The sequence below is a fragment of the Dipodomys spectabilis genome, unplaced genomic scaffold (assembly GCF_019054845.1).
Source record: "Dipodomys spectabilis isolate Male_0828 unplaced genomic scaffold, ASM1905484v1 ptg000298l, whole genome shotgun sequence".
Lineage (NCBI taxonomy): Eukaryota > Metazoa > Chordata > Mammalia > Rodentia > Heteromyidae > Dipodomys > Dipodomys spectabilis.
Genome location: NW_024870975.1, coordinates 2,196,923 through 2,220,605, shown reverse-complemented (window position 1 = coordinate 2,220,605; position 23,683 = coordinate 2,196,923). Strand labels below are relative to the sequence as shown.

General features: G+C 36.3%; 1 non-coding gene across 1 annotated transcript; it reads right to left on the bottom strand.

Annotated features, from left to right (window-relative positions):
• Positions 1-22,693: 22,693 nt before the first annotated feature.
• LOC122127284 lies at positions 22,694-22,799 on the bottom strand. Its single transcript, XR_006151114.1, has one exon. It is a non-coding gene; the product is annotated as a U6 spliceosomal RNA (small nuclear RNA).
• Between the last annotated feature and the right edge of the window lie 884 nt (positions 22,800-23,683).

Sequence of the window (23,683 nt, the reverse complement as noted above, 5' to 3'; positions counted from 1 at the left end):
CTCTTTTGCCATAACACAAATGCAAATCAAAACAACATTGAGATACCACCTCATCCCAGTTAGAATGGCTAAAATCAAGAACTCTAATAACAACAGATGCTAGAGAGGATGTGGGCATAAGGGAAATTTATAGCATTGTTGGTGGGCATGTGAACTTGTTCAACCATTTTGGAAAGTAGTATGGAGCTTCCTCAAAAGATTCCACATAGAGCTCCCCTATGACCCAGCAATCCGGCTTTTGGGCCTTTACCCAAATGGTCACAAACAAGACCATATTAAAGCTACCAGCACAATTATGTTTATTAACCATTATTTACCATAGCTAAGATATGGAACCAACCCAGATGCCCCTCAGTAGTTGCATGGATCAATAAAATTTGGTATATATATGTATATGTATATATATATATACACACACACACACACACACACACACACACACACAAGAGAATTCTATGCCTCCATCAGAAAAAAGTAACATTGTCCCACTTATTAGGAAATGGAAAGACTTGGAAAAATTTATATTAAGTGAAGTAAACAAGTCCCAAAGAAACATAGGTCCCATGGTTTCCCTTATTTGCAATATCTAGTATATGTCTGAGACAAGCAGAAAAGGTCACACAAGTTGGTGTTAGGTGAAATGAACCACAAGATAAGGATTCAATGTTGTTTTTTTTTTTCTTGCTATTGTTTCTAACATATTTATAAGACGATTTCTATATTGCTTTGTATGTCCCTCCCCCACAGTATAGCCCCTGCTTTCACGGTATTTGATGTTGGTATAATTTGTGGAGGGGAAGGGAAAAAAACTAATCTTTTATCTAGGGATACAGGTGGACCTATTGCAACAATGAGATATACAATTTGTTAGGTCGAAAAACGAACTTTACAACTTTGATGGGGGGTGGGGGGAGAATCGGGTGGGGAGAGGGGGGTAGTATGGAAAGGTATAGGAAGGGGAAACAAAGAGACGGCAACAATGCTTGATAAGAAATGTACTCATTTTCTTGCCCATGTAATTGTAACTCGTCTGTTTGGTAGTCTCACTATAAAAAAATAAACAAATAAAAAATAAAAGAAAAATGAACTTTACAACTTGGCAGGCGAGGAAGGGGGATGGGCAAAGGGGTGACTGAAGAGCACGGGGGGGGGGGAGATGAGAACAGATGGGAAGGGGAAACAAAGGAGGAGGCAACAATGCTTGATGAATAATGTACTCATTATCTTGTCCTTATAATTGTTACCCCTCTGTATGGTATTTTCATAAATAAATAAATAAATTCGAAGGAGACTCAAAGCTGCTGAAATGAGCATATTTCCCATTTGGACTTTAATGGGATTTTTCTACAAACAAGATTTTCATCTTAACCCAATAATTTCACAATGCATTGCTACAGAATAGATTGTAAATGTAATATTTAATACTATTGTATACTTGAAGACAAAGTTTTACAGAAACCGTTAATTTCAGATAAACTAGAATATTCCAATAAATACATAGAAGAAATATAATTTAAAAATTCACTGATCAAAGCAAACCCTGGCAGGAATGTCTGAAAGATGCTTATCTGACAACAGGAATTGGCACTGTAGCTCAGTTGGTAAAGGGTTCCACTGAAGAACTGAAGGATATGTTAACACTCTGAGATTAAACCCCAGGACTGACAAAAATAAAATTTAAAGAATTGAAGCATTAAGGCTGGGAAGGAGACTCAGCAATAGAGTGCTTTTCCTGAATGCATGAGGTCTTGGGTTTAATTACTCATTACCACATAAGCAGAAAAATGTGGAAATGGCTCTGTGGCTCAAGTGGTAGAACACTAGCCTTCTGCTGAAAAGCTCATCAGGTACAGCAACCAGACCCAGAGTTTAGGCCCTCCTACCACCACCACCAACAACAACAAATTAAAGCATCAAAAACCTGAAGTTGTTGTCCAGAATAATGAGTGCAACATTATCCATTTACATGACTTAGTGACTTTAAACCTAGTTTAAAAGGGGAGGTGGTGGGCAATTTGTGTGTTTGCCAAAACCTGCAAAATTATTATGTACTTTCCCAAGGAGGAAGAAAGGAGGAAATGGGGGGAAGAGGGGAGGTGTTTGGTGACCTTGCCTTTTGGTTCAGTGATTGTTTTCTGGAGTCAAATTCAGAGAAATTCTGCTTGAAATCCTAGTTCCATGGGGTGGGAGGGCAATGAAGAAGCCATGCCCTGGAATTGGTTTTGTCCTGTCCTTGGCCTAGCTCCATCCAACACTGGATAATCCATGTCCCACTTCAGGACCAAGAAGCCTTGAAGACTACTGATCCACTAGGCAGATGGACCTAACCACAACCAGAAAAGGCAAAAAATGCAATGCCGAAGACAACACTGGAAATCTATACCAGTAAGAGAGTTTTATATTGTTTATTGTAAAAATACTATACAGAGGGTTTACAGTTTCATGAGGAGGGTAATAAGTACATTTCCTATTGAGCGTTGTTACCTCCTCCTTTGTTTTTCCCCTACTATCCTTTACCTCTCCAACTCTCCAACTCCTCCCTCCTTTACCCCTACCCGACATTGTAAATTCATTTTCGACACACTGTCCTGTACATCTCATCATCCCAATGGGTCAACCTGCATCCCTATTTCAGCATTCTGCTGTAACCTTTCCACTCCCCAAATTACAAAAATGTATATAAAAATGCAGAACACTGGAATCAAATAAACTGAAAACAGGGATTATACCATGGGGGGATGAACCTACAAAAGAATCATATAGTGCATTATAAGTATACTAAAAACAAAAACAAGAAAGAAAAAATCACTTGTGTGCCTGACTTGGGGTACCTTTCACTTAATGTCATCTTATATGGTTATACGTTCATAGCATTTGACCTTCTCTGCTTGTCCTAGACATGTCCTAGTCCTTGCAAACCAGGGAAACCATGGGACGTATGTTTCTTTGGGCCTGGCTTACTTCACTTAATGTAATATTTACCAAGTCTTTCCATTTCCTAACAAATGTGACAATTTCATTCTTTCTAATGGAGGAATAGCGTTCCTCTGTGTGTGTGTGTGTGTGTGTGTGTGTGTGTGTGTGTGTGTGTATCACATTTTCTTGATCCATTCATGAACTGAGGAGCATCGAGGTTGGTTCCATATCTTAGCTCTTAGCTATGGTGAATAATCCTGCAATAAACATGGTTCCACAGGCAACTTTGGTATGACCTTGTTTGTGATCATTTGGGTAAATGCCTAAACGCCCGAAATGGGATTGCTGGGACATAGGGGAACTTTACATGGAGTCTTTTGACGAACTTCCACACTGCTTTCCAAAGTGGTTAAACAAGATTACACTCCCATCATCAATGAAATAGGGTTCCGTTTTAGCCACATACCCTCCAAAATGTTATTAAATTTCTTGATTATAGCCATTCTAACTAGAGTAAGGTGCATTCACAATGTTGTCTTGATTTGCATTTCTTTTGTGGCTAGAATAGTTGAGCATTTCTTCATGTGTCTAATGGTCATTTTTATTTCCTCTTCAGAGAAGTCTCTCTTTATGTTTTTAGCCCACTTAATCATCGAGCAGTTGTTTCATTGAAGATTTGCTGTTTGGGGATTTAGTTTTTTGAGTCCTAAGTATATTTTAAATATAAGACCTTGTCCATTTTATACCTCGTGAAGATCTTCTCCCAGAATGTGTGCTTTCTATTGATATTGCTATCTATGACCTTTGCCTTGCAGAAGCTCTCATGTTTCATGCAATCCCATTTGTCCAACCTTTCTTTGATTTCTTTTTATTAACTATTGTAATATGTTTATTAAATACAGACTGCATTAGCACTTGGAATTTATAATTCCATCGCATCTTGTAATAGTAAATTACTTGTTTCATAAAGAGATGAATTAAGGAATGAATTTCTTCACTGATTTTTCTTTACTCTATGTTTCTGGCTCTCTACTAAGAAAATTTCAGTATGTGCTAAAAAGCCCTAGTTTATCCTATTCCTTCATGTAATGTTTTCATGTTGTCCTCTTTTATTTTAAGGTCTTTCATCCATTTGGAGTTGATTCTTGTGTAGGATGTTATATATGGATCCAGCTTTAGTTTAACAGGTGTTTAACCAATTTTGCCCACACCATTTACTCAAAAGGCTGTCTTTCTTCCATTCTCTTTTTTTAGATCCCTTGACAAAGATTAGGTGGTTATCGGTCAGGGGGTTCATTTCTGAGTCTTCAGTCCTACTCCATTGGTCCTCAGGTCTGTTCTTGTGCCAGAACCAAGCTGTTCTTATTACTATCTCTTTTTAGTAGCATTTGAAATTTGGAACTGATATTGCTCTAGTGCTGTTCTTTCTGCTAAGAATTGACAAACCTACAAACAGCATTATACTTAATTGTGAGAAGTTAAACCCATTTCTTATAAATTCAGGAGTGAGATAAGGATGTCTGCTTTCTCCACTCCTTTTCAACTTAGTATTAGAATGCTAGCTGGGGCAATAATATAAGATGCAATCTTAAAGGGATCCAAATAGCAAAAGATGAAATAAAACTCTCCCTCTTTGTAGATGACATGGTCTTGTATATAATGAAACCCATGGACTCCATTCCCAAGTTACTCGAGCTGATCAGAAACTTTGGCAAACTAGCAGAGTATAAAATTAACCCTCAGAAAATAAAGGCTTTTAATTTAATAACGATAAGAGTGCAGCTGAAATTAAGAAAGCAACCCATTTTTACTAGCCACACAAAAAATAAAATACCTAGGAGTTAATTTAAGAGGTGAAGGACCTCTATGATGGGAAGTTTAAAAACCTGAAAAAGAAAATTAAAGCAGAGCTATGGAAGTGAAAAACTTCCCATTCTCCTGGATTGGGAGGATTAACATCATGATAATGGCAATACTGCCAAAGGCTATATCCAAATTCAATGTGATACCTACCAATATCCCAATTTCACTCTTCATTGATATAGAAGAAGCAATCCAAAAATTCATATGGAACAATAAAAGACCCCGAATAGCAAAGAAGTTTATTGTGACCCTCATTTTGTATTGCCACCTTGATTCTACAAAGTCATTTATGAATTTTAACTTTCTTCCCTCCCTTTGGATAAAGCTCACAAACACGCTGCCTCTAGCTCCCAGACACTTAACTCTTAGCTCTGGACAATTGTTCCTAAATAATGTGTTACTTAATTGTATTTTGTGTACATAAAATATGCTTATAAAACTAGCATATTTTGATCTTATGAGAAAGCAGCCTTTTTCCCCCCTCTCAAATTTAGTTCCTGATAGACATTTTTATAGAGAATCTGTTTTCTTTTTTAAATGAAAGACTGGTAGGAAACTATGTTCATAATCAGGCTCCTTCTCTCGCACCTCAACACCTAAAACGCAAATTACACAAAGCATTTACAAGAAACAATGAAAACCAAACATTGGGAATGATCAGATGCAGAAGGTTTTACCAACCCAGAATAACTCTGCTGTCTGAGGGAGGGGCTGTCTCTATAAATTAACAAACAAACCCAAAAGGGCAGCCAGGAGTACCAGACATGAGTGTCCCTGGCTGCTACTTCATGAACAAGGAGCATGAAAGGGCTTCCTGAGCCTGCTGGAGAGGGTATGGAGGAAAGTTTCCTTGCCAGCTTGAGTACAAAAAGATGGCTTCACCCATCTGTGACTGTCTTCCTTGTTTTCTCCCCACAGCAGAGCAGAATTGTCCCCTGCTCTAAGAAGAATAAATATTGTACCAGCCAATCTGCAGAGTGGCTTCTGTTTGGTCTGCACACCTTCCTAGGTAGGTGCCCCCTGCCCCGCGGTGTGTGTGGCTCCCAGGGGCTGATCCTCAGGGCCCAAGTCCACGGGGCAGGCATGTGTTAGATGTGAGTCAGTAACACTGTCATTCACACAGCAGCTGCCGTGTTGCTGCCCTAGCTGAACAGCAGTTGTACCCTGATCTTCTCCCACAGTCCCAGGGGAGGTGCCTGCAATGGCCCGATATGGGCAGGCTGCCACTAGGATCCTACTTCACCAGACAGACCAGCATGCCAGATGAAGTGGCTGCCACCTGAATTATTAATTATTTTATGGATCAGTATTAAACAAAGTGATACACATTACTGTATGATATGTAATGCTATATCCTTGAGTCTATAGTCCATAATCATTGAACTTTATAGTAGCAAGAATAGATTTTATTGTTTGTATTCATAAGGCCATAATGGAAAACTGAAATAAAAGTACAACAAAACTCTTATCCACAAACACTTGATTAAAACTCAGAATTTGAAAAAAAATTGTTTGTAAGTAGTGCAAATGAAATTAAACTACAATAGTAAAATACACACAAAATAGATTACATTAGTTACGTTCAAATGTAAAATAAGTAATTACAGACAGAATTCCTACTGGATAAAAAATATTACAATGGTTTAAAACGTTGAAGTGATATAGGTTATATATTTTGTTTTTATAAAACTTATTTAAATCTCTAAGTTCTGTTTATCTCAGTGAAGGAAAATGTTAGAAAGTAGAAATTATATGTGGAACCTCTTGCTTGCAGTACCACGAAGGGGAGTGGCACTTCCTAATGGGAGTCCTGAGATGAAAGGCACACCCCGCCCAAGTAGACACATCAGAGGTCCATGTGGTGACCCTAAGGGGGTCCAGGACACCTCATTGCTGCTGCAGCAGGTGCAGGACCTTTGCAGTGGGCTGTAGCCAACAAGGTTCCATTAGTGACCAAACCAAGCAACCCAGACTCAAGTGCCAAAGCCAGGAGGGAAGGCAGATGCCAAATCCTGGCTACCATCCTGGCTACCATCAGTGCAGCCTACATTTCCAAGGCCAAGTCCTTTCTCCTGCTTTGGAGAACAACAAGGGTAGGGTGTGAGCCCATTGCCTCCAAATGGAGTATCCCTAGAATGGCACCCAGAGCTGGGCCCATGTGGGCCAGAAGGGTGACACAGGAGGCTACACAGCAAAGCAAGAGGGGATTCATTCCCCCGGTGCTGCAGCTGGTGTGCTGCAAGTCCAGGTTTCTCTGGCACTGATTGGCATATGTAGGGTTGGCCCTGTACCGATTCCACAAGGACCAGAAAATGGAGGTCCACAGAGATGCTGAAGGGGCTCCAGGTTGTTGAGCTGCTGCAGCTGTCACAAGCCAGCTGGCAGAGGGGCCAACACATGGCTCCAGTACCCAGACCCCCTTAAAAACTGATGAGGTGAAGCAAGGTTGGGCTGCCTGTCTCCATGGGGGCAGACTTCATGCCCAGCCTTCCTTTACCCATGGACTGTGCATTGTACAAACATGGTATCCCCCACCCCGCACTCATGGGGGCAGGCAGTGTCTCCGTATGATGGGCCACGCACTCAGGAGCACAGAAGACCAGTACCAGCACAGCTGGAGGAGGAGAGGGCAGCAGTGGCCTCAACTACAGACCCATGGCTGCCAGCTCCTGGGTGAAATGGAGCAACTGAGACTGGGAAGTTAGGTGGGAAGGGTGGGCGGGGCTCATCTGGCAATATTGGGGAGCATGCACACACATCCACTCACTGCACATCCACCGTAAAGGAGTTGGCCACACATCTCAACGGGTGACCTGAGGAGGCACCCACACCCACAGGGACTACAGAAATGGAGTTTCACGTGGTGATTTGGAAAGGGCTCCAGGGCACAGCCTTGGAGCAATGAACAACTGGTAAAAACAGAAACAAAAACAAAACAAAAAGAAAAACGAAAAATGTCCAGTAAAACTTTTCATCAATGATAACCTATTATACTTTAAAAACAGTTTTGCTTTCCTCTTGTCCTATATTTTTCATGGGGCCCTCTGAATTAACCAGAAATCTTCAGGATTTCTTCATACATAGTAATACAAATAAATATAGCTTCTATTCTTTTTTAATTAAGGCAAGTTGCATTTAGTTCTTTCCCTTGTTTGAATCATGAAAAAGAATTCCTGAAGTATATCTGTAAAACACCGAACTCAGCATTTCTTCTGAACTCCTCACTGAAGAAAGAGAATAAAATGACTGAGCAACAGGTTTCACCCATATTGTCACTGTGCTAGCTGTCTCTCTGATTAGAAAATAATCCTGCCATGCATATGCAGATCGCTTATGCAAAATGTTTTCCAACAACTCTTGGTGTTATATTGCATTTATTTTCCTCTTCCTGCCTCCTTTCCTGCTCCTCTTCTCCAGGGTCCTGTTTCCCTCTTCCTTCTCTCCTACCTCTACTTTCTCCCTGTCTGATCCTCTTCTCCCTCCTGTTATGCCCTTCCTTCTCTCTTACCCCTTCCTCCTCCTTTCCTTTCCTCTTTCTCTTGCACTTTCTCTTCTACGTTTTTATGGTCCTGGGGGTTGGACACACACTAAGCAGATGCTCTCCTGCTCACTACAGGCCTCCAGTCTTGACTTCATTTCAATGACACTCTATTTCTTTGCTGCAAACCCATCAAAGTCTTTTGATTCAGGATTTAATTCTTTGTACATATTCTGCACCATGAATATGTGCTACTTCATACAGTGTGGCTAATAGGTTTGGATTATGCTTTGGCCTTCAGTTAAACTCATCAGAAATAATGTGTTTGAAGGCAATCTAATGTGATCCTGTTACTCCCACATTAATGAACTGGTTACTACATATATTGCATGAGTACTTCCATATTGCTCCCAGTTTAATGAACTGTCACTTTGTGGTAGCACCCACAGTAACACTAACCCAAGGATTTCTGGAGATCAGAAGATTAAGTTCAGACAGGAGAATCCATGAGATATGTATCTCAAAATAACTACTAAAAAGCCAGAAGAAAGCCTGTGGCTATGTGGTTTAGTGCCATACTTCCACAGAATAAGCTAATGACAGGTCCCAGGCCTCATTTGAAGACCTGTGGTGGGTGCACACACACGCACACACACACACACACACACACACACACACACACACAGACACACACACACACAGACACAAAATTTCCCAGCAAGAGCAAGTATTTGTTTTCCCAATAACATATCTGAGTTCCAATTTATGTGTTTGGATATTTTTGAAAGTTTTATCATCAACTTACCTAATTTTAATGAATGACACCGTGTTCACTATTATTTAATCCTGGTTGGAAAATATTTTAAGACACATTTTCATGTAGAAAATTGTTTTTTTCCGCAAATTGTGACTGTCTTGGTTTGTAAGAATATCCAGTATATGTATGAGTCAAGCGGAAAAAGACAGATAATGTGATGTTAGGAAAATGAACCCTTAGATAGGTATTTTAATGTTTTTTTTATGCATGTGTTTCTAACGCATTTATAAGATTATTTCTTTGTTGCTTTGTATGTCCCTCCCCCACAGTATAACACCCACTTTCAATATATTTGATGTCAGTATAACTTGTGGAGGAGATGGGGAAAAACAAGTCGTTTAAGGATTCAGGTGGACCTGTTGCAACAATGAGAAGTACAAATTGTTATGTCAAAAACGAGTTTTACAATGTCGGTGGGGGGGAGGGGGGGAAGGATTGGGTTGGGGGGGAAGGGGGGAGGCTGGGAAGGGAGGTGAAGGGTAAACAAAGGAGGAGGCTGCAATGCTTGGTAAGAAATGTATGCATTATCCTGTCCATGTAATTGTAACCCCTCTGTACAGTATGTTCACAAATAAAATAAAATTAAAAAAAAATAATCCATATGCAAATATAATCTAGGTGATATAATGTAATAAATGAAGTGTTATATGTATAATACTAAATAAATAAGGATAATAAACCTTATATGCATTGAAAAAAAAAGAATTGTGCCTTTAATTCATTAGTTCATTAATTAGAAAAGTAACCCTAACCCTAGAACCAATTGCCTTTGGATTCTAAAAGCCACAAAAGTACATTAAATTTATACATCCTGTCCTTGATTCAACTCATCTTTCTTAAAATAGTTTCTAGTTTTACTCAACATCGTGCCATTTTTCTAACACAACATTCATGATAACCCTCACACTAATCATACCCTAATTCTAATATTATTAGCAGTTTCCTATTTCATATTCATCCTAATTCGATCTTGACTTGTTAGTCACAGATTTACTTTCAGTTTGACCCTAAATTTTCCATTTCCCTAATGCTAACAGTAAGCCCAGCTGGAACTGAAACCTAATTTTCAACCTACTGCTAGTCTATAATTAACATTAAAAATACTCTAGTTTTTTATTAATTGTAATGAATATTCCAGTTTGCACTCTGGAAATGAGTTTCAATTTTCCCTAATTCCAACAAATATCCTGACTCTACTTCTGAAGTGATCTTGTTCCCTAACATGAGCCATTATATTACTTGTCCTCACATTCTCTTACCAGGAAAAATATTGTAGCTTCCATTAGTCCTACCTTTTCCTGAACCACTGTATCCTAAAACAATTTCAGATTTACATATCATCTAGTCCTTTACTTAACGCTAACTCTCAACCTATACCTGGCTGGAAAACCCTCATTAATCATTACAAGAATGGTCACTGAGAAATAAATATAATGTTAATGCTCTAGTTATTATTCACGCTCACATTTTTGCTTCTACTTGTTAGTGAAAACTCAATTTTATAGTAAAACTTTCCTATTCATAACACTGATCATAATCAGAACAAAATACTGACCCTGATTTTAATCCAAATTATATGTTAATACTAACACTAACTAGTTAGTGTTACACTAGTTTTCATTCATCCTAACTTGATTCAAATAAGCCTTCCAAACATAGGTTTCAATTTTTTTCCAATATCTTAGTCATTTTCTAACTCTAAACTTAATCTTAACTTGTATATTGAATATTGCAAGTAGATTCTAATATTAATAGCAATACTCTAGTTCACATTCATTCTAATTCTTACCAGGCTTATATTAAAATTTACCTTCAATTTGACCCTCATTTTTTTTTCTCCTTCACTCTAACCCTAACTATGGCTGGAATCCTAACCATATCCTTGCCACTAATCGTATCCCAATTCTAAAATTTATGAAAAATGCTCGTTTTGTGCAATCCTAATTGAAATTTCACTGTAATCCTCGAAATAAATTGCAGGTTTTCCTAAACCCTACAGATTTTCTCACTCTGAACCTATCTTGTTCCATAAGAGGAATCATTATACCCATTGATCTCAAATCCTGATATTACGAAATACACTGTACTTCCAATATCCCAGATTTTCCTGAATTCCTAGAACCTAAAAAAGTTCAGCTTTACTTAATATTTAACACACTTCTTTTTTTTTTTTTTTTTTTTGTCGGTCGTGGGGCTTGAACTCTGGGCCTGGGCACAATCCCTGAGTTCGTTAGCTCAAGGTGTGCGCTTGTACCACTTGAGCCACAGCACCACTTTCTGGTTTCCTGGTAGTTAATTGGAGATAAAATTCTCACAGACTTTCCTGCCTGGGCTGGCTTTGAACTGCGGTCCTCAGAAATCAGCTTCCTGAGTAGGTAATGAGGCTGACAGAAGGATTACAGTTAAATGTGTAAGGTAATGAGTACATTTCTTGTTGACCATTGTTACTCCCTTCTTTGTTGTTGTCCAACTATCCCTTCCCTCTCCCATTTCCATCACTCTTCTCTCCCCAAGCTGTAAAGTTCATTTTCAGTACAATGTGCTGTGAGTATTATTGTTGCAATAGGTCATCCTGTGTTGAACCTAAATTTGCTATTTCTCTAACCCTAATTCTAATTCTGTCTGGTATCCTAACCCTAACCATAATAATAATGATAGTTCAATTCAGAAGTTAACAAAAAATACTCGTTTTTGTTCATCCTGATAATCCTCTGTATATCTTTAATTAAGTTGCAGTTTACCTTAAATCCTCCAAATGAGTTTATATGTGCATATATAAAGATATAATTTTATGTAAAAAACAAGATTTTAGGAGGAAGGAGTAACAAAAAGGAAATAGAGGGAATATATTAGTGAAAGAGAATAACCAAACTGCCACTTCTGAAAATTAATAATCCCTAAAAATAACCAATTAGAAGACAGGGAAATCAAAAACAAAGTAGAATGTCTCCACAGCAAATTGATGACATAGAAGATAATCTCAGGGTCAAAGACAGAATAGATATAATAGGAAAGAGGAAATAATCATTTAGAACAAATCCAAGAAATAAGAAATGATCTTGCCAGAACTTCAAGACTCAGTTAGAAGATCATATTTCGGGGAGATATGTATCAAGCAGGAGAAGAGCAAGAAACTAAATGGATGGGAAGCATATTGCAGAATTCTAGCAGAGAACATGCCAAACATGAGATAGGCTCATTCAGAGAAGAGAAGCCTGTAGAAACCAAACAGAATTCTAGAACTGAACAATCCACCATGACATCATAATCCATTAGAGGATTATGAAAAATCGAGGAAAGGATTCTTAAAGATGCCATAGAGAAAAGATTGATTATTTATAAAGGATATACAGTCAGAATAAATACAGATTTCTTAGCTGATATTGTAAAAAGGAAAGCCTGGCATTATATATGACAAACATTAAAGGTAAACAACTAGCATCACGAATACAGTCCCAAGCCAAACTCTCCTTTACATTTAAAGGATATATAAACATATTTCATGACAAAGAAAACTTGAAACAACGTATTTCCATCAAATTATCAGGATAAAATATAATCAAATATATCCTACATAGAGGAGATCAAGAAGAAGAGGAACTGGTTATATAAAATGCTCCCTACCAGAGAAAAAGGTAAATATGTTAAGAGTAGATGAGACACAGCTCCTAACAACAGGTGTATAACATAACAGAACTTATCAGATATTTCTGTCTGAACTATCAATATCAATGGACTTAAATTTCCAAATAGAAGACATAGATTAGATAGTAGTATCAAAAACCAAGATGCGTCCATCTAGTATCTATGAGAGACACATTATCAAACACATTTTAAGAAGCTAGAATTAGACTCCTCCTCAAATCACATAGGGACTCACTACAGAAAGAGAACTATGAACCAAACTCTTTGGTAAGCATTAATGCAGAACTTCTTAATAAAATTCTCACTAATCAATTTCAGCAACTAACAAAAAATCATATGGTATGATCAAATAGGATTCATTTTGGATACTATTTGATTCAATATTCTTGTCAATGAACATAATACAAACCATCAGCAGAACCTGGACAAGAAACACATGATAGTCAATAGAGATGTAGAAATAGTTTTTAACAAGCTCTAATACCCCATTATGATTAAAAGTTCTAAGAACCTAGGAATGCATGGAACATTCCTCAATATTAAACTGAGTATGTATATGACAGAGATAATTAGCATTTACCTAAGGGTGGAAGCATGAAGACATTAACATGAGGAATGAGGAAAGGATGTCCACTCTCTACTACTCTTCAATATTGTAGTGGACTTTCTTGCAAGAGCAATAGACAAGAGAAAAACATAAAGCAGATCAAAATAGGGTAGAAGTAAAACTATCCCTTTTTGCAGATGAAATGACCCTATATTTAAAGGACCCTGTAGATTCCTCCCTAAAGTTAGTAAAGGTGATGCTAACCTTCAGCACTGTCGCAGGATATAAAAACTACAAGAATCAGTAGTTTTTCTGTTACCAACAATGGGAAGATCCACGCTGAAATCCAAAAACAACCTCATATATACTAGCCTCAAAATCAAATCAAATCTAAACAAAACAAAACAACAACAACAAAACTAGGAATTATTCTTGAACTAAAATTGTGAAGGACCTGTATGTGAAAACTTAAAAAATATAAAAAGGGAAATTGAAGGAGATTCAAGGAAATAGAAAGTCGTTCAGTATTTCTGGTTGGAAGAATTAACATTTTGAAAACTGCAATACTTCCCCTAAACAATTGGCAATGCAATACTCATCAAAATCCCAACAATATTCTTCACTGTAGAAGAGAAAGCAATGCAACTATAATATGGAATTACAAAATTACAGATGAAACAGCATGCTTAGAAATGAATTCATTGGCCTATAGTCATCTTACACACACAAACACACACACACACACACACACACACACACACACACACATTCACACAATGGAATTATATTCACCCATCAGAAAGATTACTTTTCACCAGTGGTAAGAAAAATGAAAGGTTTGGGAAAATTATATTAAGAGAAAAGAGAAAGGAATGCAGAATCAGAGCAATATAGGTTTCATGGATTCATTCGTTTGTTGTAGCTAGAAGATGCATAAAAATCTATAAGTAAACAAGATAGATTCTACCTTGTCCGTTAGAATGGCCATTACTAAGAAAACTAACAATAGCAAATGCTGGCATGGATGTAGCCAATTGGGAACTCCATTACACTGTTGGTGGGAAATTAAACATGTTCAACCACTGTGGAATGCAGTACGGAGTTTCCTGAAAAGAGTAAGTATAGATCTCCCTTAAGACCGAGTAATTCCCCTCATGGGCAGTAATCCAATAAATAACAAACAAGCTCACATGAAAGCTACCAGCATAACCATGTTCAGGGCTCAGGCCCAGAGTTCAAGGACTGGAAAAAGTTACCACTCCTGGTATTTGTTTCCGCAAATATGAACCGTTTTATATAAGATACCAAATCAATCTATTTGCAGTAGCTAGATTAGGACTTAAATGTAATGGGTGATAAATGGCTCCTTTGTTGAATCTCAGGAAGAGATGAAGGTAGTCCATAAAGGGGAGATTTTTGGTTGTTGTTGTTTGAGGGGCTTGAAGTCTGGGCTTGGGCACTGTCCCTGAACTCTTCAACTCAAGCTGAGTGCTCTACCATTGAGCGACAGTGCCACGTCTGGTTTTCTGGTGGTTAAATGGAAATAATAGTCTCAGGGTCTTTCTTGCCCACGCTGGCTTTGAACCGTAGTCCTCAGATCTCAGTTTCCTAAGTAGCTAGGATTTCAGCTGTGAGCAACTGCACCAGGTAAAGATGGGGTCATTTTAGAAAAGAAAATCCACCTCTTCACCAGTGTCTAAACCTCAGATATTACTATTAGAACACTTCTTCTTCATCTCATTTCATCAGACATTTGTAAATTTTCTCTTTTCCTTCATGTGGGAATACTGCAGTCAATTATCAACTCATCTGGGGGACTGGATCAATTGTATGATAATTGCTAGCACCTAATTTAAGAACTTTTACTTCAAAAGAAATGAAACCCTCATTTGGAATAATTGTTTTCTCTTTTTATTACAAATCTGTGCTTGATTACTTCCTAATGTGATATTGGACTTCCTAATAGAGTGATGAAATTTTCTTTCTTTTCAAAATCTCCCACATGTGGTCAAATATTTAAGAATTCAAAGATTTGCACTGATAATTGATTAAGCTGACTTCTAAGAAAATGTGCATTTCTGGAATTTGGTCTTCTGTCTTGTTCTTACATACACAAGCTTTCTATGATTTATTAGTTCTACAAGGAATTCTACTTTCCAATCTTTGTGTGACCAATTTTAGTCTCTCTGATCAGTCTTTCTGATCCTCTCTTTGGAGTCTCATTTGAGTCTACCTCATAAAAAATATATTAGTTATCAGCTAAATGACTCCCAGCTTCTGTTTTTTGCCTGATTTCATCTAGGCTGTGATAGCAACCCTGCCTGGCTGTGCTTAATGGAGTGTGTGTGTGTGTGTGTGTGTGTGTGTGTTGTTTTAGATGTCAAGGACTACTATTCAAGATAGTAGTTTCTCTGGGCCCCTGTGATCCCCTGGCCTAGAGTCAATGGGTTTTTCTCCTAAAGATACAAAGAACAACTGACTAAATTCCTGTTAATTGTCTCAAAATGAGGCAATCAGGCATCCTTGCAAAGCCATCAACAATGCTTTGTAACCACATACAGAAGTCGTCTATCAAAATGGCTTTTCAAGGTTGACTGTGAAAAATGTTCATTTCCAAGTAGGCACCATAAAGTAGATCACATTCCTGGGATCAGACTTTTGGAAGGAAGCTTCCCCTTCCCTCCTTCTCTTATGATAGATCAAACCATAATATTCTTCAGTTGTGGCAAGCCTGGAGCACATATTCCCAAGAATATTCTGTAGTGTAAAACAAGAACAACTTTCAAAATAACAGTGTAAATACTTGTCTACTACAGACTGATTTATCTTGCTTTTATCTGTTGTTATTTTCATTACTTCAAACAGATGGATAATTTATATAGGGATTAGACAAAGGATTAATGGAATAAACATTCAGTTTACTTTCATAGATCCAATATAATACACTTAACCCGTAATGGACAAATAAATCCAACTCTAGAAACAATGTCATGAATATAAAATAAGCCTTAACAGGTATATTCTGGCACACGTACACCATCATCTACTCAAAAATTCAGTCTCTCTGTAAATATTTATTTGGTATGAAATAATAAAAATTTAATTAATGAATTTGACTTTTAAGTATCATCTGAAATAGTCCTCATCTATATAATTGTAAATAATTTTATAGATGTCACCTAGACAAGAATTTACCATGCATGTAGAAATCAAATTTCCTCAATTTAAGCTATATGAGAGGGGTCATACCCTCGTGTACTATGTGGTGTGAATTTTACCACAGTGATGAAACCTTCCAACTAATACCAAGAGTCATGTGCAATAATTTATTATTTGATGTTAAGATGAGTGCTAAGTGTAGAATACACTTTGAATTATTACATTAACTCACAGAAATGAAGCAATAATGATATGTTATTTGTTTAAATTCTAATGCTTCTCAATTTTACAATTCATTAAATATATTATTAAAATTATTTTCACTTTCTTCTTTTCTATAGCTGCTGAAATGAAAATTATATACTAAACATTCAATATTAAGAAATCAATAATAAGTAAACTATTATTAAAATGACATACTATTAAACTGTGATTTGAATTACACTTCTAACAAATTGTGATGTAAGCAAGTCAATAGAATTAAGGGTGATCATTTTTAAACTTAGCAGCTTGTTTTTTTTTTTATTTTTTTTTTTGGGTCCGATCGTGGGGCCTGAACTCTGGGCCTGGGTGCTGTGCCTCATCATTTCAGCTCAAGGCTAGTGCTCTACCACTTGAGACACAGTACTACTTCTGGCTTTTTTCTTTTTGCTTATGTGGTGCTGAGGAATCGAACCCAGGGCCTCAGGCATGCAAGGCAAGCACTCTACCACTGAGCCACCCTCCCAGCGCAGCAGCTTGTTATTTGTTTCCTAATTGTGTCATTTGTTATTCATGGTCCAAGTCATCGCTTCATCTTAATTGTTTAGTTTTCTATTTTATCTCTATTGGTATGCTGATTGTGCATTTTGTTTTCCCTTTTTAATGATTGACATGAAGCTGAAAATCTGTATGCTAGTTTATTACTTGCTATGTTAATGTAAAATTACTGCTTTCCACAGCTGTTCTGCTCTATGATACTACAGTATTTCTCCCACTCCCATCTCCTGTATTGCTGCTCTCATATATTTTATTTTATTTTTATTTAAATTTTATTTTCAAGGTAATATACAGATAGGATATAGTTACATAAGTAAGGTAATTAATTTATTTCTTTTCTAAATTACCCCTATTTTTCTCCCTCTTCACTCCCAATGCCCTCCCCCAAGTTTACTTACAAAATATTTTCTTTTGAGTACTACTGTTGCATAGGTTCCCCCTTTGTCCTTTGTCTCACCATTTAGTTTTTTTTTCCTTTCCCTTCCCTAGTTCAGATCAACATATTGAAAATACCCAGGGTATCAAAATCCAATACAGTGACTACAGGGGATTAATCATAGGTGGGGAAAACCCAAAAGGATAAAAAGAAATCACATAGTACATTAAGAACAACAATAACAAAGAACATGTCTTGGAGTTCATTTAACTTGGAATCACCTTATATGATCATATGTACATAGCTATTGAGCTATTCTGCTCATCTAATAAGATTATCCTTGATGTACACAATAATGCTCCCCTATTACCCAGTAATCCCACTTCTGGGCATATAACCAGGTGATCACAAACAAGGCCACAGTAAAGATACTACTATGTATCACAGTAATACTTACCAAAAATGACACACACACACATACACACGTACACACTTACAGATAAACACACGTGGAAAAATATGCTTGCATCACAAAGAATGTGACCACCTCATTTGTAAGGAAATGGAAGATCTTTGAAAAAATCATATCGTGAAGTAAGCCAGACTTAAAGAAACATAGGTCCCATGGTTTCCCTTATTTGTATTAATTAGTTTACATCAAGGATAATCTCATGTATTTTAACTTGACATTTTGTTCTATGTTGAGTGTGCAACATTATTGCTATATTGTTTGTTATTATTTCTGAAAATAGGCAGGTATACTTAAAGAATTACATTCATCTCATCCATTATTGAAGGAAGAACAACTAAAGGAGTAACCACTACTAGGAAGAACAACTCCTACTTACTTAGCTTCATTCCTATGTAAGGCCAATGTTGTCCCCTGTATCCTCATGTTGTACACTACAACTCTATACCTGGTCATAATGTATATCTAGTATCTTATGCATTTTGAACTTAATGCCCCAGAAGTTCCACTTTGCTTTACTTTTAAAAAAAAATTCTGTCTTAATGTTTGAGGATTGTGTGTGTGTGTGTGTGTGAGTGTGTGTGTGTTTACAAAGATCAGAACATAACATTTTTCTTCATTTCGAATCCGTCTTTCAGGTCATTGTAAGTTGTGGCTAATGGGAGAAGTCTCTTGTTTTTTTAAGGGTGAAACAGAAAAAGATATTTGTGCATGTACCAGAGTTGCTTTATTAGTGTAGTTGAACACTGAACTTCGATTTATATCTTGGCTGTTGTTGTGAATAATGTGAATAACAATGAACTACAGATATATTACGAGTTACCCGGAGAGAAATAATCACATAATTGGTGGGTCAGATGGTATTTCAACTATGATTTCTTTAAAAAACTACATACTACTTTCTACAAGGAGAATACTAACCTGTATTTTGACCAAGAGTGTAGAAAATTTCCTTTTCCTCACACTCTCACCAACATTATTACCTTTTACTTAAAAGGTAATAAAGGGCAAATTTTTACTATCTTCAGTACCCCAGACTGGCTTAAGACTGAAATCCAACCTCCTAAATGCTTGGAATTACAAACCTTTACCACCACACCTGGTTCCTTTGATTTTTTTTTTGATAAGAGTTATAATAATTATAAAGTAGTATCATAGTAATTTTGAATTACATTTCTCTAATGACTTCTGCTCACAATGCATTAAGCCAGCACAGAAGTTATATTAAACACAACTGTGTAAACCCACTTTTGATATAGAGGGGTTTATGGAAAACATGTCTATTCAAACTTTTGTCCATTTTTAATCAAGTATCTTGTTAATCTCATTTTTAATGTCTCTATAAAAAATAATTAATTCAAGGTAGTAAAAAGGAAAAAATTAAGCAACTCCTAACATTTTCAATAACTTGATATTGCTTAAATCATTTTCTGTTTATGCTTGAAACTATATAACAATTTAGTTAGGCCTTTTACATAGCTATATGTATTTCTTTTATTTTACATTGATTGCTCTTTCCAAAGCGTGCCTGTCTAATTTTGGTTTCTTTCGGTTCTAAGTAGTTCAGATTTCAAACTGAAGAATAAATGAAAGTAAGCAAACAAAAATACAGTTCCTCTCATCTGATAATGCCTCTACAAGAATGAGAAAAGAGTTCATCATCCTAAGGACCCTTAATCCTTAAGATAATATTTGCTATGATGCTAATGTTATTACCATTTTAGTGTTTGGAAAAATTGTAATTAAAGGCACTAAGAGCATGGCCCAAGACACACAGTGAGGAAGGAAATGAGTCAAATTTCCAAAAGTCTTTCAGCAATACACAAAAGGTAAATAAATTCTCTCCATTCTCTGGTACTCCCAATTCAATATTCATATTGTCCAAGAAATAATAGCATAGCAATTATTTTCCATGGTGATTGTTTTCTGTTACATTTTGTCTTCAACACAGACTGTGTTTGTGACATTGGGTTATTATGCACAGAGCTAAGCTTATAAATTATGGTCCAAAGAGAGGCAAATTTCTTCTGTCCCATAGTTCCATTATAGGTTTTACAAAGTACTAAATCTTTTAAATATCATCACTTACTGTATTTTAAGAATTCAAGAATGAAAAAATTCACATATAATCAATCCAAAATGCTTTAAAACTAGGAGATGATAAAACAGGCCTCTGTGAAGTAAATTTTCTTCTACTTTTAAAATTATTCTGAAAGCCTTGTGCTGGTTTGTCACACCTGTAATCCTAACTACTCGAGATACCTACTCAAGAGGCTAACATCTGTGGATAACATTTGGAAGCCAATCAGGGTAAAATAAATTCATGAGATTATTTTCAAAAATTTTAATGAACTAGCAAAGTGCCAGGAATGGAGATGTAGCTTATATAGTTGCTCACCAATCTAGAGAGCAAGACGTAGCGAGATCTTGAGGCCCAGATTTCAAACTCTGAGCATGCTAACACGCAGGAATTCACACACACTCACTTTTTTCAAAATATCTTCATATCAGTGTTTTGCATTAATTTCTTTGTTAATGATAATATATGGGTAAAATAGGCAAAATAAACTCTTCCATCTCAAAACATTTTTATACATTTTTTTGTAAAAATAATGTACAAAAGGGGTTACAGTAACATGAGCAAAGTAATAAGTACATTTCCTGTCAAGCTTTGTTACCTCCTCCTTTGTTTTTCCCCCACCATTCCTTCCCTTCCACCTCCACAAGTACACTCCTCACAACCCCAAGCCCCACCCAATGTCCCCAGCCTAAATTGTAAAGTTCGTTTTTCAAAATAATGTCTTGTGCATCTATTGTTATAAAATGGGTCAAACTGTATTCCTATTTAAGCATGTTGTTTTTTTCCCTTTCCCTCCCCAAATTAGAGAAGTGTATATACAAGATGCAGGTGCACCAACATCAAATAAAGTGAAAACGAGGGTTATACTGTTGGGGAGGAACGTATAAAAAACAAAAAAAATTACGTTGTACATTATAAATATGTGAGAAACAACAGCAAGAAAGAAAAAAAAATTGTGTCTCTATCTTGGGGGTCACTTAGCTTAACATCAACTTATTTAGTCATATACACAAAGCTTTTCAACATTTCTGCTTATCCCAGACATATACTAGTTATTGCAAATAAGGGATACCATGGGACCTATGTTTCTTTGGACTTGGCTTACATCAGTTAATATAATTTTTTCCAAGACTTTCCATTTCCTAACAAATTGGGCGATGTCATTCTTTCTGGTGGAGGCATAGAATTAATATATAGACATATATATGTATATATATATATATATATAGTATATGTGTGAGTGTGTGTTTGTACACACATATACACAAGAACATTTTCCTTTTTTGTTTTTTAGAGCAACTTAGTTTTCCACCTACATCATTTTTTCAAATGTTTTTGTTGTGATTACATGGTTACATAAGTTCCCAAATTTCACAATATTGTGGGATAGTGATGCTTAGTTAAAGTTACAAACACATTCTAACTTTGATGGAGCAAATTGTCTATCATAGTCTACAACATTTATGAGTTCTATGAGCTTTGCAATAGAGTTATTTCATATATATATATATATATATATATATATATATATATATACTTCTTTTGTTTTGAAATATGTATATTTTTTGTTTTGTATAGCGTCAGTTATTCCCTCTTTCCCACTTGTTCCCTCCCTCCCTTCAGTGACATGGAGTTGCTTAGTTTATTTTGGTCAATGTCCAGTGCGGCTGATGGATCCCAATATTGTATGTTTTTCCCTGATTCTCTCTAGTCTTGTGTCGTCCTCTGGTTTCCCTTCAGTGTGCACATATGATCAGCAAAATGGGGTTATTTAGTAGTGATTCGACCAGATGAGTGGAAGTTCTTGGTTTCTTAAGTGTTGTTAATTTTTTCATATCACCTTACATTTTGGATTTAACATCCACTTATCATGGAGACCATGTGCCGTTCGTCTCTTTGCTTTTGGCTTACCTCGCTCAACATGATTTCCTGTAGCTTGATTGATTTCCTTAATAATGCCATTATTTTTGTCCTTTCTAATGGATGGAAAATATTCCATTGTGTATAGTTACCACAGTTTTTGTATCTACTCATCTCTGGTGGTACATATGGTTTTTTTCATATCCTGGCTATTGTGAACAGTGCTGCAATAAGCATGGAGGTGCATGTGTCCTTGAATATTAGTACCTGTTGTTCAGAATAGATGCCTAGAAGTGGTATGAATGGGCCATAAAGAAGGTCAATATTTATCTTTCTGAGGACTCACCAGACTGATTTCCAAAGTGGTTGTGTAAGTTTACATTCTCATACACACACACACACACACACACACACACACACATACACACAGAATGTTTTCTTGATCATTCTTCTACTGAGGGACATCTGAGTTGGTTTCATATCTTAGCTATGGCAAATAATGCTACAATAAACATTGTTGTGGTGGTAGTTTTAGTATGGACTTGTTTCTGATCATTTAGGGGAATGCCCAAAAGTGGGATTGCTGTGTAATAGGGGAGCTCTATGTAGAGTCTTTTGAGGAACCTGCAAACTGCTTTCCAAAGTGGATGAACAAGTTTACACTCCCACCAAGAATGCAGTAGGCTTCCCTTCTGGCCACATCCCTTCCAGCATCTGTTGTTGTAAAAGTATGGAACGATTCACTAATTTGCGTGTCATCCTTTTGCAGGGACCATGTTAATCTTCTCTGTATGTTCCAATTTTAGTGTATGTGCAGCCAAATTGAGCACAGAACATTATTGTATATATAAAGTGTAATTGATTTTCTTAAACTAGACAATTCAACAAAAAGTAAGTTCAAAAGAATTGTGAAATTTTAGAACCATTTATTTCTTACATAAGCACACATTTAAGACTAAAGTCAAGATTGACATGGCAAAAACAAAATAATTCCAGGTATTTGTTGTTCATGAGATGTGTAGGAAGAGGAATTCAATTATTCTACACAAGGCACCTGTCATAGTGATCATTGCAGCAAATGTTAAGGTTTGTTAAAAGTTTTAATGATTTAAATATGTTTATTTTTGGAATTTATTTATGTATGATAAAATTAAGACTGGCAGGTCATAAAATTTTTTGATAAAGTATATAATATTTCTAGTAGCATATACTAGTAAGTATGTACATTTCAGAGTTTATAGAAACTTTACTAATGAGAAGTTGCAAAGACTGTTTAAAGAAGCAGAGTGAAGAGTTCAGATTTAAAGTACACAGTTTCTGTTAAATCTTTAGGGCTCCCTTACGTTATATGTTAATGATGAACAAATAATTATAAAAGCCACATATAAATGATGAGATGAACTATAAATAGTAATCTTAGTGGGTAAATTTAAAGGCTACTCATAGCTTTATCCAGTTTTACATGTACAGGAATATGAGAAAATAGTAAAATCTACTATGTACACTTCAAATACTGAAAACCCTGGTAATTGTTTTGTTTTTTATTTTAGTAATGATTAATATTTAATTATTTTTTTCTTCATAGCATTTTTTCCTTGTAATATAATAAAACATTTTGTGAGTCGTCATTAAGAGGTACTTTGAGAATATTATTGGGATGGCCACACCATTTTTCATAGGTGCATGTGAATTTACAAAGAGCAAAACTAAAAAC